The sequence below is a fragment of the Saccoglossus kowalevskii genome, chromosome 1, assembly GCF_978046115.1.
Source record: "Saccoglossus kowalevskii chromosome 1, keSacKowa6.1, whole genome shotgun sequence".
Lineage (NCBI taxonomy): Eukaryota > Metazoa > Hemichordata > Enteropneusta > Harrimaniidae > Saccoglossus > Saccoglossus kowalevskii.
The window spans coordinates 13,866,580-13,882,688 of record NC_140641.1 but is presented as its reverse complement, the minus strand read 5'-3'; the positions used below and the strand labels follow the sequence as shown (position 1 = coordinate 13,882,688).

At 35.9% G+C, this 16,109-nt stretch overlaps 1 long non-coding RNA gene across 1 annotated transcript; it reads left to right on the top strand.

The window, feature by feature from the left end:
- Nucleotides 1-6,823: 6,823 nt before the first annotated feature.
- Nucleotides 6,824-8,279, top strand: LOC146750374 (uncharacterized). The gene is made up of 2 exons (XR_014929417.1): nucleotides 6,824-7,200; nucleotides 7,942-8,279. It is a non-coding gene; the product is annotated as an uncharacterized LOC146750374 (long non-coding RNA).
- Nucleotides 8,280-16,109: the final 7,830 nt, after the last annotated feature.

The following is a 16,109-nucleotide window of genomic DNA, read 5'->3' as shown; positions in this document are numbered from 1 at the left end:
ACACTGTAAATCATGGGAGCACTTTTATGGATTTCATCGAAACACCCCTTTTCAATTGAAAGCACACTGCTTAAACTTGAAACATGAGCATTATATTGTATTACATGTGTATTGTCTATTAAAACAGCAGTGTTTTATTGTTTTTTGAAAATGTGCAGTGTTTAATTTATAGGCCATTTATGGAATAATGCAACGAACGTTTTTTATTTCCGCTTTGAGTCACAGTATCGTTGTATTCCATTGAAATTACATGTACTCCTATGATAAACCTTGACTGTTTCACGTCATTTATCTAATCGAAGTTATTAGTACCAAAGTAAGAGTGAACACACTTCAAAAGTAAATACAGCCGAAGTTTATTTACATGGTGTGAATCCTTGCTGGCTGTCTATATAATCTGTGATTCAGTGTGATTCTTTAGTTGTTTCAACCTGACGCTCTATGACGCATGTCGTATTCCCGAATAATGAGTATTCTTTGCTGCAGAATATTGTCTCGTTGTCACTCTGCCTCGTAACTAACTACGTAGTATATGTATACACTACTAGACTCGTTATACTACGAATTCTGCCTTATATTGTGATATTCAACCACAAATGGAAATTAAACTATAGTCTGGAATTCGAATTGGCTGTTCGTACATAAACATTACGGTATACTCTAAGCCATTGACCTAATTAAACCTACGGTGACTTAATTCAATGCATAATGAGATGGTCATAACATTACCGTCAGGAAATGGTTTTACATGTTATTATCGCACTACTTTATTAATTTCATACTTCATTAGTTAGCAACATATCAGTACCATTACTAAGCACCAGCTAGTGGACGAAATAATTGTATGTACTCTTAGATCGCTCTATTAACCTAAGTACAATTAAAAATCAATGTGTACCTCATGGCCTGATGGAGTTTGATTTCCCCCATTTAGAGACGGAGGTGGTGTCTTGTATCACGTCATGGCATTTTCATAAGTAATTTAAACATTTTATGCGACATCTGTACCGCTGTATGGGCTCAATCAACTTGAAGTATAGTTTAATATATTGTATTGGTTCTCTTTTGCTCCTATTGGCATTTTATCAGAAATAGACTCCTCAGAAACATGGCAATCCAAACATTGTTCAAAACGAAAACATCTATTGCATCAATCATAATGAGTATTCTCTTTGTAGTTGAATATAACAAATCTGTGACAAGAAAATTAAATATTGTTAAGTTGGAAGGTGTTATTTGTTTTAGTTATTTGTGATGTTCATAATTTGATCACCTCATTGTCACTAGAATAATTCAAATTCTACTTTGTGCTCCATGGTTGAAATGAGCTTCAGAATATTATTTGCATGTAAATTACTCTTTATTGGCGATAACTACGATGGCAATATGATGATTATAACAATTTACACATACAAGTTGTGATATGTGAAAACAATAATATTATTATTGTTTTATAATATAATTCAAGAATCCACGGAAAAAAGAGTATCGCCATGTCTCATACCATGCAAAAAGTAAACAATATGAAGATATATGTCTATAATATTTATACTTGCTTATGTGATAATGAATGATATATATGTAGAATTATGCAACGTCTGTGTTTGTATCAGCGCAATTACGTAGCCATTTTAAAAGGTCTCACCACATTATATATGGCAGGATCATGCATATATGTAAGCCGAAATTATCTTACATTACAGTTATATTAGTACTGCTTTATTTTATTGTTGAATAATGAACTACTTGTTATATAAGACTATGAGATTCAGGCAGTATGCCGTCGCATCGACCTCTGCTGCGCGTCGGCCAATCATGGGATTATTGCACGCTGTAACGTATGGCGTTATGGTGACAGATGTATAATAATATTATTTTCGTGGAAACAATCATAATCCTAAACTGTTATGTACAACCTTTCATCACATATAAGCCGCCGCTTGCCATTTTCGTTCCCCTGTTTTTTTTCCAAAGTTTAAATTGTATATGGGCCGAAGAACGATTTCATACTGCGTAATTTATATGAAACAACTTACCACTCAACATTAGAAAGACCCAGGTGCAGCCACTGGAGCTGTTCATCGGAAAAGCTGTTTCAAGGAATTTTTGTTGAGGGCGGGGATTTTTTTTCTCTATTTTTTGTAGGGGGCGGGAAATATCAGTACCCCCGGTGGGCAGGGCAGATTTTTTAAAAGAATACAAGAACAGGGAAACTTTTTTTTAGTGGGTAGGGTACTTATATGAAAAAATATTGCAGGGTGGGCAAAACAGTGTTTAGGGCAGGGTATAATAAAAAAACGCATTGGGGAAAATAACATCTGCTAAATGAGGGGAGGGAAGAGATGAATTTGCAGGAGGAGGGAGAGGAAAGGCAAGTTGGTGGTAGGGGAGTAGGGAAAAAAGTGTTTTTCTTTATGAGGGCAGGGGGAAGATGAATGGGTCATCAGGAGGGAAAGACAATTTTTCTGCAGGTGGAGGGTAGCTTATGAACAACTTTTAATTTCCCCTCTTTCCTTTATATTAATTAGCATACTTCAAAAGACCCATAAAATAAATTTTGTCCCAAAGAATTGACTATTTAAATTTATTGCTCTTTGGCTGCACCTGAAGACCAGTGATGCATAGAGAATACATGCTTCTAACATTCATGAAGTATTCACACGTGTAACACCGATCACACCTTAAGCTGAACCAAGTAGATAAACACCCTGTAGTTTATTGTCTAAGCAATATAATGTCCTCTCACTAACAGTGTTACATCTAGCACGGTTCTATCAGTGATTCAAAAACAATGGTTCAAGGTCGAAGGTCAAGGTCTACAAAGCATAAATCGTCAGTAGACACCAGTTAAAATACATCGGCTCGACCTCCGGTATATTAGAAGCTCATATTCTTGGTAAACAGTGACCGAGGTGCGTGGTCTCAGTAAAGCTGGTTGTACAGTATCCCTGTAGAAATGTCACTCGTTCTTAATATGTTTAGACTCCAACAAATGTCAACAGTAAATCCAATATCGGCGTGACGTCACATAAGTTATTATTGTCAACAATTATGAGAAGCAAACGGGTATTCTCATGATTCCGGATCATTAAAAATTCGAAAATTTTGCCTTCAATGTTAAATGTGTTTTAATGTCGTTAATGATCGTAGTTATACACAACATCCGATAAATCTAACTCATCATTAGACAAATGTCTGTCAATTCAGGCTAAACTGCACATATTCATTAAGTAGCTCCATGGTAATTTCTGAAACGGACCTTGAAATAGTTGAATATCTGTCGAATTTGAAATAATAAAGTTCCATTCGACCACTACGATTCATAGAGTTGATCGGTATTATCCACGACTGGAGTCAACTTTGCTCCAACAAAGTTACTTGATACCCCACATTTTGTATGATAATTCAAACCGCATCAGGACACCAATTCCACGGTGAGGTTCTCCTCCATGAGGATAGAAAAATAAAAAGCTATTCTTATCGAAAAAGAAGGTCACAATTATACTTCACATACAATCTCATTCAATCTTCCCGTTCATCATTCATCTATCACATATGATTATCTATCCTATTGGATAGTTGGCTCAGGCCATTCTGATCGGAAACGTACATGTCCTAATGCATTCCATAAATTAACATCCTAACCCAGTATCAGTATCAGAACATGGTTCCGAATAATTATTCACAAGTCGCCATGCTCATTTCCCTCATGTCACGAAACACCACAATTAATCACACTTCCTCATAACCTAAATCGGGGCTATATCTGGCTAAATTCCTGATTCAGATCCACCAGTAGTCATAACTCCCCTCTACTATTCTATCCTTTCTATCGTCTTGATTGACCTTGGCTCACAATCTGTCAACCAATCCATTCATTTTACAAAATAAATAATAATATGCATTGATTTGGTATCATCATCTGTCTATACAAACATACAGTCAAACAAGTGGTCTACTCCCAATGCTCTAGCAATTGCCTGGAAAGGCAAAATAAGTCGAACGAACTTAGTTCTCGGTACTAATTATGACATGACATTGGCTTCAATATTGCTTCATGGATCCAGTATGCAGTCCTGGCCACACATGCCTCACCCTTATACTAACGTTTTCTGAAGTGTCTTAACTTGATTCATAAAATTCATCATAACGTGCTTCAGGTGTCTGGCTATCAAGCTGGTCGAACAACATTGGCGACTGAGTCTGGTGAGCTGTATCGCGACATGATTCATCCTCACCACTCAACAGAATTCATTATTTATTTATATTTACTACTTGTACAATGTTAACATTTAATTTTGTTTAAAAACTTTTTAATTTTTTGGGTGAAATAATTGTCATTCATTCATTCGATCATACGCTCATTGTGGGATATAACCCTCAACACTAACACGTCAGTATGGGAATCAACATTTGAACTTTGGGTTTCATTTGTCACGGACATTGTACTACAAAATTGTATTTTATCTAGAGTTATTATAATTCAGCATTAGTTGGCGAACCTGTAATATCAAATTCTAACACTTCGCCTATTAGTGTCCTCTTGTTAGGTGTTTCATAGTGTTCTCAAGCGTCTCTTCATAAGGTTTAATCACTATTTTTTTTAATCACAATTTGTTTGACGGCGCTTGCCCCCAATACGTATCCAGGACGTATCTCGATTGGTTTATTTAACAAGTTGCTCATCACTACCAGCAATGGAGTTTGTTGTTATGTGCTCTGCAATGGCAGCCATGTGCTTCAAATCTCTTGGACTTATTAGGTCATTCTCAAAGTCAGACTATACACAACATCCGATAAATCTAACTCATCATTATACAAATGTCTGTCAATTCAGGCTAAACTGCACATACATCTACAGGAGAACATAATTCCAAGATATTTGTAGTATGAAACGGTGTTTACCTCAATCCCTCCATAAACCCACTTTTCGTTCCTTGATAAATGTCCCCGTCCTTGAAAACAATCATGTTGGTCTCATCCAAGTTTACAGACGTACTCAAGCGCATACAATACAATTCTAGTTTATCTAGTAACTTCTGGAGCTCGACAACTGAATCTGATACAATTGCAACGTCATCAGCAAATAGAAGACAGAATAATTCAATTAAATCAGGAGATAATTGAACACCGTGATGCTCCGAATTATTCAGCTCATTACATAATTCATTAATAAAGAGGGGGGATAGGAATGGACTTAACATACAACCCTGGCGAGCACCCATAGGGCACTGGAAGTATTCAATATATCCGTTTAAAGTTTTGACACATGATTTTACATTTGCATAGATTTATGTAATATCTTAAACATCTTCCCATTCGGTCCCCTTTTAAAATATGACATACCAACGTTGTCTCTCTACATTATTAAATGCTTTGGAAAAATCCACGAAATCGCAGTATAATTTCTCCCGTTTCTTGGTTATATATTTTTGGAAAATTGCCTAAAAGATAAATATGTTGTCAGTTGTTGAGTATCCATGACCAGCCTGTTCTATGTTTATTTTCACCAAAGCGTCTGCCAAAATGTTTAAACGTACATTAAGAATTGACGTAGTGAAATTGCTCTATAGCTCCCTGGATCAAACTTCGACACTTTCTTATAGGTATAATGATTGCATTTGACCAAATATATTGAACAAGACGATAGATATGGCAATAATATATTTACAGTGGATTTAAAATACTCGCCAGGCAAACCATCAGGTTGTGGTGATTTATCATTCTTGAGCCGTTTGATGCTCTCAATTATTTCTGTTTTAGTAATTGGGCCATTTAATATGTCCCAGTCAATTTCATTTGCATAACTAAATTCATTCGCGGACTCCAAGTAACAGTTTGCTCTGATAGACGAATTCATTACTTATGGATGAACAAGAAAAGATTTGTTTAAAGTAGTCATGCCATTGGCTTGCTTGTATGGTCAGTGGGATAATATTATTGATTGAACTATTGCGTCTAATTGTTGACCAAAACAGCTTAGAATTTGTATTAGGCGACATAAGGTTATCTCTTTGGTTTTCCAAGTATTCACGTTTTCTGTTTCTGCATATATTTTTGAATTTATTACGAACATTCAGTATTCGCGTAAATTGTCTACATTATTTGTTTGGCGGAATCTTTGCAATAGCTTATGTTGTTTCCTTTTATATGAAGTGCATTCTGTATCAAACCATATTGGTTGGTCGCGCTTAGTACTTTCATTCGATCTAATCATGTGACATTTCCCAGCTGTGTCCTTTATCACACTATAGATTATATTAGCACAGTATTTTCAATATCTGGAGTTTCTTGAATAGCATTTATTTATTGTGGCCTCTGAACTGATAATTTGAGTGAAAGAAATGGCACGGTTTTCCGCCCAGACACATTTCTTCAGATTACCGACTTTATCAGGGATTTGAACATTTTCATTCTGCCTGCTGCAGAATGGCAAAGTGAAGGTCAAAGGCAAATGGTCAGACTTCCCCCCCGAGTATCAATAGAAACATCTAGCACCTTATAAAACAATGACGATGAGATCGAGACAATAACATAATCATCATTACTTGTCCCATTGTGTGTAATGCAGGTGTAGTCTCCTACACCTGCATCACTCCCCATTCTACCGTTTAGCATATGAAAGTGCTAGATGTAAAACTGTTAGTGGGAGGACATTATATTGCTTAGACAACTACAAACTACAGGGTGTTTAGCTACTTGGTTCATCTTAAAGTGCCTGTGAAATGGCTGCTATTTTCACGTCTAAAATTATCAATTGATACATAAATATTATTAATTTTTATGTTTCTAAGCATAAATTATTTTTTTAAGTGAAAAAATGTGTTTTAAACTCAGTCTACAGCAACTTTATTTTTTGTATTTTAAAACGAGGCTCCTCATTAGCTATTCATTGCCATACAGAAATTCCCCTTGTGACGTCAGAAAGGGAAGTTGCTGGGCAGCTCGCATTGCCGATACGTGTAAATAAGGCAAATTTCTTGTGCAGTTTTCTCGTCTTTGACTAAATTGTCACTTATGTACTTTTTCGTCGAGGAAGAACGGGCCATAATGAACACTTGGATATCAAATTTGTTGCATGGGGTTGAGTTAGATGCGAGATATGTCCGTTCTGGTGTGGCTGGTCGCAGTGATGTCACCGTCCCCGGCGCACGTTTGTAAACTATCGCTGAACCTCGGCACTGGACAACTTTCGAGTCGGTAAGAAGTTCTAGTTTTTTTGTTCTAGTTGAGCTTACTACTCTTTATAAAATATCTTATCGATAATTTCAAAGAGGTATGTGTGAACTCTTTATTATGCTCGATAAACTTAGATCGCGAATTTCCTCAGAAATATTGCCTGCTTCGTTCAAACGTGCATTGGCATCCATATATTGGATTTTCGTTCATGGTCGAAGGCGTGAGTGTCTCGTGTGACCCGAATGTCATCGGCGTTTTACTTTATCACGTTTGATTTTTTTTTTGCACAAATGAAACTCTTATTTTTTTCCACCATCAACAATTTCTGATATGGTTGTTGGGATCGGCCGACGTCTCTGTGGGCTGCTCTACACACGTAAAATGCCCAATGTTTTGACCTGGCTTCCCTTCACACGAAGCGCGGGTGTGCATTACATCCGCAAGTTTCAAAATTTTAAACGTAAATTTGAAAAATGTTTGGTGAAATAAAATTGACATATTATTATGAAAAGAAAATGAAGAAAAAAAATTTAATTATTTTTTGAATAATCGTTTGAGAGGATTGGGTGGCAATTGCTTATACTTATGTACTAATTGTAAATGTGTTCAATATTTTTTTCATCCATAATTCAAACACATATATAACATAATAATAGTTGCCTTTATTATAGTAAAAAAAGATGCATCATAAAACGAATGAATTACGTATAAACAAATGCCAAATAAAGATTGTGACCTTATTTATTTTCTAAACCTCCACAGGTTAACGAGGGGATACTTGAAGTTCATTGAAAAAGACTACAGTACTACCAGAGTGAGCAGTAACAGATTTATCAATATTTATGTCAGAGAATTATTTAGGACTTAAATTACCAAATCTTGGTTTTTCATAGATTCCAAAATCTGAAGATGTGTTTCCTTTTTTCATTGTCACACAGTGTCACTCAATTAAAACCATATACTATAGTAATAGTAATCCATGTACAAATTATATTTTATTCACATTATTTTCCTCACATACATGTACAGACAATCCAATGTTTACATTGTCATATTTCTTTGTTCATCACAAGTCTAAATAAAATTTGTGAACTGTGTAACGTAGCTTGTTTTTTATTAGCATAATTGTTGCAGCATCTGGAAATGTATTTACACTGTTATGTGAATCTTGTAGTGTGGCAATGAACTGCCGAGACTTTGTCAGGGTGGGCATACTGGCTGTTGAGTGGCAGGGGTGCATCATCAAGTGTATGTAATACACAATCTCCTCCAACATACAAGTCTAGTGTATTGAAGAGCTCTTCTACGTAATCTGTAAATTATAATGAGAGCATTTTGATTCAACAATAGTAGATAGAAAACCATAAAGAATCATATCATACATGCTCTATTGAAGTACATTTCCAGTAGAAGCATCAAAATTAAAATAAAAAGTAAACATATTTTGACATTCTAGACGTTAAACTATAGTGATCAATAAAATAGGGAAATAACTAAAAAAACGACAAATCACAGTTACTAAATAAATGACCGCCGCGTGGAAATAGATTCAGTTGAAATGGGTGAACGCGTCGGGTCACGACGAGGACAAGTGCGTGACTGGTGGCGTTTAATTGGATAACAAAAATAATTGAGAGCAACACACATACAGACAAATTCAGAGTGGACTCGAGTTAGCGTGATTGTCATACTTACTTACTTGGTGATAACGCATTGACAGCCAAAGCCCGGATTCTTATTCCATAAATGATTTCTAGACATCTCGACCCAAGACATTTCGACCCAAATTGAACATCTCGACCCTCCGCATCGACGCGACCCTGTCTCAATGTGGCGACGCGAACCTCTATCCAGTTCAACGTTGATCGACATCTTTTAATTCGAAACATCGTGTACTATCTACTAGTATTTCCAACGCGTGTGGTCGGCGCCTTTGATTGCGTTAATTTTGTTTTTTATTCGCGAAATCTATCACTGGCAGCGTTTGTTTTGTCATGTCTCATAACTGAAAGTCCAAGCTGACTTTGTTTTGGCTGTAGGTATGAAAAACGGGTCGGGATTTTTTGGGGTCGAGATGTCCAGTACCCCCATAAATTATTTCGCAGATCAAGCTAGAAGGAAAGTAACAGAGGTGTGAATTCGACATTCAACACCAATCACCGAACAATTCAGAAACTTTTAGCCTGCGAAAATGAAAACAATTAGCAGTGTGTAAGGACTGCGTAATTTCCTGTTTGTCCGACGCGTCGTTTTCGTGTTACTATCAAAAAATTATTGATACCTTTACATAACGCAAACTTAATTGTCTCTATAAAGCGATAATCAGGATGGCAAAACAAGTCAAATGATTTGAAACACTTACCCGACGTCTCTCTCTCTCTTCTGAAATCCGCCTCGGTGATCATGGGCTGGTTCGGAATCTATTTCTTTCAAAATTGTTGGTATTGCGCCAGGTTTAAGTTGTCGGCGCTTCTCTTTAAAACCTAGTTGTTTTTTCACGGCCGAAGACAGTTTTTCGAAAAAAGAATCTGAGGTGAAGTGGACACTACATATGACGCTGTAAGGAGAAGGTCCACCCCAACCTTTTCTCGTTGTTTTCACGGCTTTCGTTTACTGACGTCGCACCTTCGGATCGTTTGGAAAAGTGTGAATACTTACACTATGACTATACGTAATACTGCAACCGCCCACAACACAACGTTTAACCATCACAAACGTTTGTTCTGAAAACAACTTCTAAAAACTCTCTATCTCAAAAAAAAAAAAAATTGACAAAAAAAAGAAATGCCGACCGAAAAATGTATATCGTTTAAAAGTATGTTGAATCACGCAGTGTTATATAAGTACAGCTCAGGAGTATGGCTTCCTCTCATATTTTGGCATTTGGTGGCGCACTTTCGGCGAGAGTCGGAAATCCGGAAACAGTCGACCGTTTCAGGATAGGTGGGCGTGGCTACAGCACGAGATATATCTTAAATTTACTTGGATAGGAGTAACCATTTTGACAAAAACAATCAATAACTGCCCACTTCAGTAGGACACGGATCTAAAATAGTTAACGTGAGAGTGGGCATTGCACAGGCACTTTAAGGTGTGATTGGTGTTACACGTGTGAATACTTCATGAATGATGGGAGCATGTATTCGCTATGCATCGCTATTCTTTCTAATGTTGAGTAGTAAGTCATTCCAAGGGCGTTAGGCAAAAGTGTTGGACCAGTGATACATTCTGCTTTGAAAGATTTAAACAATAATATTCGTATTAATTATACACACAAACTAGATACTGCGCCATAAAAACTATATCCAATTTTCTTACCGATTTGACACTTCATTTTCTGGGTCTTATAAATGGAATTTAAATGTGAGTTATATGTATAACCTCCAGAGCATAGGTAATATTCGGCTGTATAAGGGAGTTATACAGCAATATTAAAATGTTAAGGGGTATACTGTTGATGTGATCGATGTGACTGGACCAAGTAAGATGGTTATCCATTAAAACACCGACAAATGAAACTACCCTGACTCCCTGAACACATTCTCCTCTTATGCTAATTGAGCTAGTTTTATCCGTTTTCTTTTTATTTATGGAAAGTTTGTTGGCATCACACCATACGCACTTACGAGACTGAGTGACTACGACACAGAATTCTACAGCAAAGAATACTCTTTATTCGCGAATATGACATGCGTCATAGAGTGTCAGGTTGAAACAACTAATTATATTGGATCACAGTTTATACAGACAGCCAAGGATTCACACGATATAAATGAACTCTGACTGTATTTACTATCGAAGTGTGTTCACTCTTACGTTAGTAATAATAACCTCGAATAGTTAAATGGCGCGAAACAGTCAAGGTTGTGTGAGTTTGTCATAGGAGTACATGTAATTTCAAAAGAATACAACAATACTGTGACTCAAAGCGAAAATACAACGACTCAATAACGAATAATGTATAGGAATAAAGTGTTCCCAATACCTTTCACCCAAAGATGTTAGTACTGTTGCATAAAGTTGGTTGCATAATTCCATAAATGGCCTATGAATTAAACACTTTAATGACACATTTATGCTTCCGTAAATTATTAGTTTTGTGAAAAATGTATTTTTGTGTGTTTACAGTATGCCTAATTTTCATCAAAAAGCGTTTTAATTACTCTGAAATTCACTTTTCCAAAAACAATAAACACGATGAAAGTGCTCCGATGATATACAGTGTAGTTGGCTGCAATTAAAACAAATGATCAGACTTCCTTAAAGTGCCAGTGCAATACCCACTCTCACGTTTCCCATTTTAGATCTGTGTCCCACTGAAATGGGCAGTTATTGATGTTTTTGCTGAAAATGATTACTCGTATCCAAGTAAATTTGGGATATTTCTCGTGTTCCACCTATCCTAAAACGGTCGACTGTATCCGGATTTCCGACTCTCGCCGAAAGTGCGCCACCAAATGACAAAAATGTGAGAGGAAGTCATACCCCCCGAGCCGTAATAACACTGGTCATTCAGTATAGTTTTAAACGATATACATTTTTCGGTCGGCGTTTTTTTTTTTTTTTTTTTTTTGAGAGAGAGAGTTTTAGTTGTTGTGTTGTGGGCAGTTGCAGTGAAACGTATAGTCATAGTGTAAGTATTCACACGTTTCTAATCGATCCGAAGGTGCGACATCAGTGGACGATCAAAGCCACTTAACGTAAACCTGGCGCAACACTTGAAAAAAATAGGTTCCGGACCAGCCCCTGATCACCGAGGCGGATTTTAGAAGAGAGAGAGGGACGTCCGGCAAGTGTTTCAAATGAGTTGACTTTTTTGCGATCGTGATTATCGTTTTATCGTTTAGTCCCTGTTAGGTAAAAGGTAGCAATAATTTTGACAGTGACACGAAAACGAAACGTCGGACAAACAGGAAATTACACAGCCCTTACACACTTCTAATTGTTTTCATTTTCGAAGGCTAAAAGTTTCTGAATTGTTTGGTGGTTGCTGTTGAATGTCGAATTTACACCTCTGTTCTTTTTTTACCTCCATGCTTGCAGCTTGATCTGCGTAATAATTTATGAAATAAGAATTCATGCTTGGTCGATGTGTTTCCACCAAATGAAGTTTTAATATGATGTTATAATTATGACAATCACGCCATGGATCACGCTAACTCGAACCCACTCTGAATTTATCTGTGTGTCGATCTCGATTATTTTTCTTATCTAATTAAACGCCGCTTTTAACGCACTTGCCCTCGTCGTGACCCGACGCGTTCACCTATTTCAACAAAAAGTCAATTTATTTCCACGCGGTTGTCATTTATTTAGTAACTGTGATTTGTCGTTTTATTAATTATTTTATAGTGATCACTATAGTCTAATGTTTAGAATGTCAAAATATGTTCTCTTTTATTTTAATTTTGAAAGTTTTACTCAGACGATCGATGAAATAAAACAGTGTAGTGACGTGCCTAGTAACCTGCTAAATAACGAGATAATTCCGACGTCAAATTCTATTTTGTTCAGCGACAGTGTACAAACGTGCGCCGGTGTCGGTGACGATCACGGTGACCAGCTACACCAGAACGGACATATTTCGCATCTAACTCAACTCCATGCAACAAAAATTGATACTATGTGTTCATTATGGTCCATTCTTCCTCGACGAACAAGTACATAAGTGACAATTTAGTCAAAGACGAGAAAACTGCACAAGAAATTTGCCTTATTTACACGTATCGGCAATGCAAGCTGCCATGCGACTTCCCTTCTGACGTCACAAGGGGAATTTCTGTATGCAAACGAGAAGCTAATGAGGAGCCTCGTTTAAAATACACAAAAATAAAGTTGCCGTAGACTGAGTTTAAAACACATTTTTTTCACTTAAAAAAATAATTCATGCTTAGAAACATAAATAAAATTAATAATATTTATGTATCAAATGATAATTTTAGGCGTGAAATTAGCAGCCATTTCACAGGCACTTTAATGTTAACAATGTGTTTTATTGTATGCACAGTTCACTAAACGCAGATAAAAAATTATATGGTCGCCTAATAGTTGTTGCAAAATGTCTGTTTTGGAGCCATTTATCATATATTGCTTCCAAAGTTAAGATATATGTAGTTTTTTTGATATTTAAGAACTATAAAGACATTCTGATTATTAATATTCAAGTATACAAATAATGTTTTAACGTTATTATGCTATTTTTTTTGCAATTGCTTAAGCAGTTTGTCTCCGAAAAAAAAATATATGAAAAGTTGATGACACGTGTACCGTCTTATGTCGTAGACATATAGTTTTGGTCTTGAGTAATTATAGCCTCTCGTTGTTACAGAATTTAGAGCCAGACACGTTGATTTGTACAACAATAAATATACAAATGAAACAAATGAAATTACTTCACAATGATATAAAATACGTAGATGTTGTTCTAATAAGTTCAGACAATTGTGTTTGGGCTTCAATGTCATTTAGAGCCGACAATAATATAAATTATTATAAAGTTACGGCATGACTTTTCTTGGTATGAGAACGAAGGTGACCTTTATGTGGCACATTTCAAGCATTATAATGCGTATAAACTTATAGAAGTAAAACATGGATTTACCACAAAGAATGAAAATGAAACATAAAATAAGGAAATGAAAATATATTAGAAACTTCCTTAGCAGTAATGAACGGCAATAACAATAATAATGTAAATTCAGAAAAAAAGAGAAAATCCTCATAACCTAATAATATGGCATGAGACACAACCCTACCTACATATTTTAATAATTAGAGTCAAACACCACTGTATGAACCTATTACATAACTATAGTACAACCTACTCGTGTAAAAACAACCATTGAACTCGGAGCAGCTTTTTAACAACACAATTTAATCACCGCCAACAGCTTGCTTTCCACAAAACTTATTTTGACTATAGGATGAAACAATTACAAACTTTATCAGGCCATGAATCACAGTGAAAATGCCTCGATTGATCAAAAATACAATACGATAGCTTAGTGTATTACAATCCATGCTTAACCTTAAACTCTTCAAATGTAGGAATTCTATACCCAAAAATTTCATAATCTAACCGATACACTTCAATAAGACTTTCAAGAACATCTTTGGGTAAACTTCCCAGTGCTTCTGTGTATCTCAAATTCCCTTTCTGTGCATGAATGTCTGGGAAACGATATATACTATCAAGGCCAATCATCTCAAGAACGCACGCAGCATCCTCACCTAAATGTTCAAAATGACCGATAAAATCGTACTTAAATGAGCACACATATGATCTTCGATATTGTTTGACTAAATGCCCACCGAGTGGCATATATACCCCATAGGAATAGTGGTGAATGACCATCTTAACAAATTCTATGAATGTTATATTATATATTTCATTGCCCTTTGGATTATGTGCCATCACGCTGTGATTCCGTAATCCAATTTTCTTGATGAGATCATCGAATTGCTTATTTTGGGTCGATTGGTTCACCGTGTAATGTATGTTATTATAGTAAAATGACACCAGTCTTTCCAGTGGTTCTCGAAAGAAGATTATTTTGGTATATTTCTCCACATCTGTTTTAGTGAGGTTCAACAATTCCATCATATTTGCACTGTTCAAGCACTCTGAATCAATAGTCGGTAGAAAGTTTTTCCAAGTTGTGGATGACACTTTGGGCATTAATTTGAACATGAACTTGTATTTTTCCGATACGACAAAGTAAATCATGCGTGGTTCAACATATGTCACATTATTATCTCGGCATGCGTTCTCAGCTAGTTTCACTCGTTTTGCACTCGCTTTCCAGCAGTTATAAGCATCCTTTTTCTCTGTGTCAGATGAATTCTGTAAGGCAGAACAGCGTTAGTTAAAACTGGAACCACAAACCAAAATGAATTACTCTTCAATGGGACAAATAGGTAACAAGGTTACCAACACAATATGGCGCATGCAAAGTACATTGATCTTATTTAAAACTCACCAGAGGTTGTTTGTGTGGTTCTATATGTTTCTCATGGTGTACAACACTGACATGACGATATTCCTTGTCCAAGGATTCTGGAATTATATTTCGAGACAATAATTGTTTTCACAATAGCAATGTGTTAATTGTTATAATCACCATGTTGCCCATATAACGGGTCGCGTCAAACTCACTCATTTCAACCATGGAGCACAGCGTAGAATTTCAATTATTCTAGTGGCAATGAAGACATCAAATTATAGAACTTCACATATAACTAAAACAAATAATACCTTCAACTTACCTATATTCAATTTTCTTGTCATAGATTTGTTATATTCAACCACAAGGAGAATACTCATGGTGATTAATACAATAGATATTATCTTTTTCGACCATGTTGGGATTGCCATGTTGTTGGAGCGTCTTTCCCTAATAGAATGCCAATATGAAAAAAAATTATGATTATGTTTTACGTAATCCCACCAAGTTGAACTTTTGTACATACACAATATGTTTGGCTTTAAGAGGTCGTCGGTTATTTATTTGTGACGACTAAGCAAACAGCCCCCTGAGATATGATGATGAGCTAAATTGTCAAAATTTGTGTATGTCCTTATTAAAATATATACGCTGATCGATTTTGGTTCAGCAAATAAATCACAGATGGGTGCAATTTGCGCTAAGGTAAAATACAATTAAGTTTGGCAGCCCCTTTATGTAACCTTGAAACTGTATTAAGCATAGTTGTACTATGGCACCAGCTGCTAGGCAATAATGATATGATAAATCATTAAATTATTAAATTTGTGATCGCTTCTTCAACATGATATCATCTACATAAACACCAATGAGAGTATCATTGTTTACAGCATCTACTACACGATAAGAAAATATATACAAGTTGTTCATTTAAAAAAATTCTTCAGATAAAAATTGGGCGATAATTGCTGGTGATTTTTTTTGAAA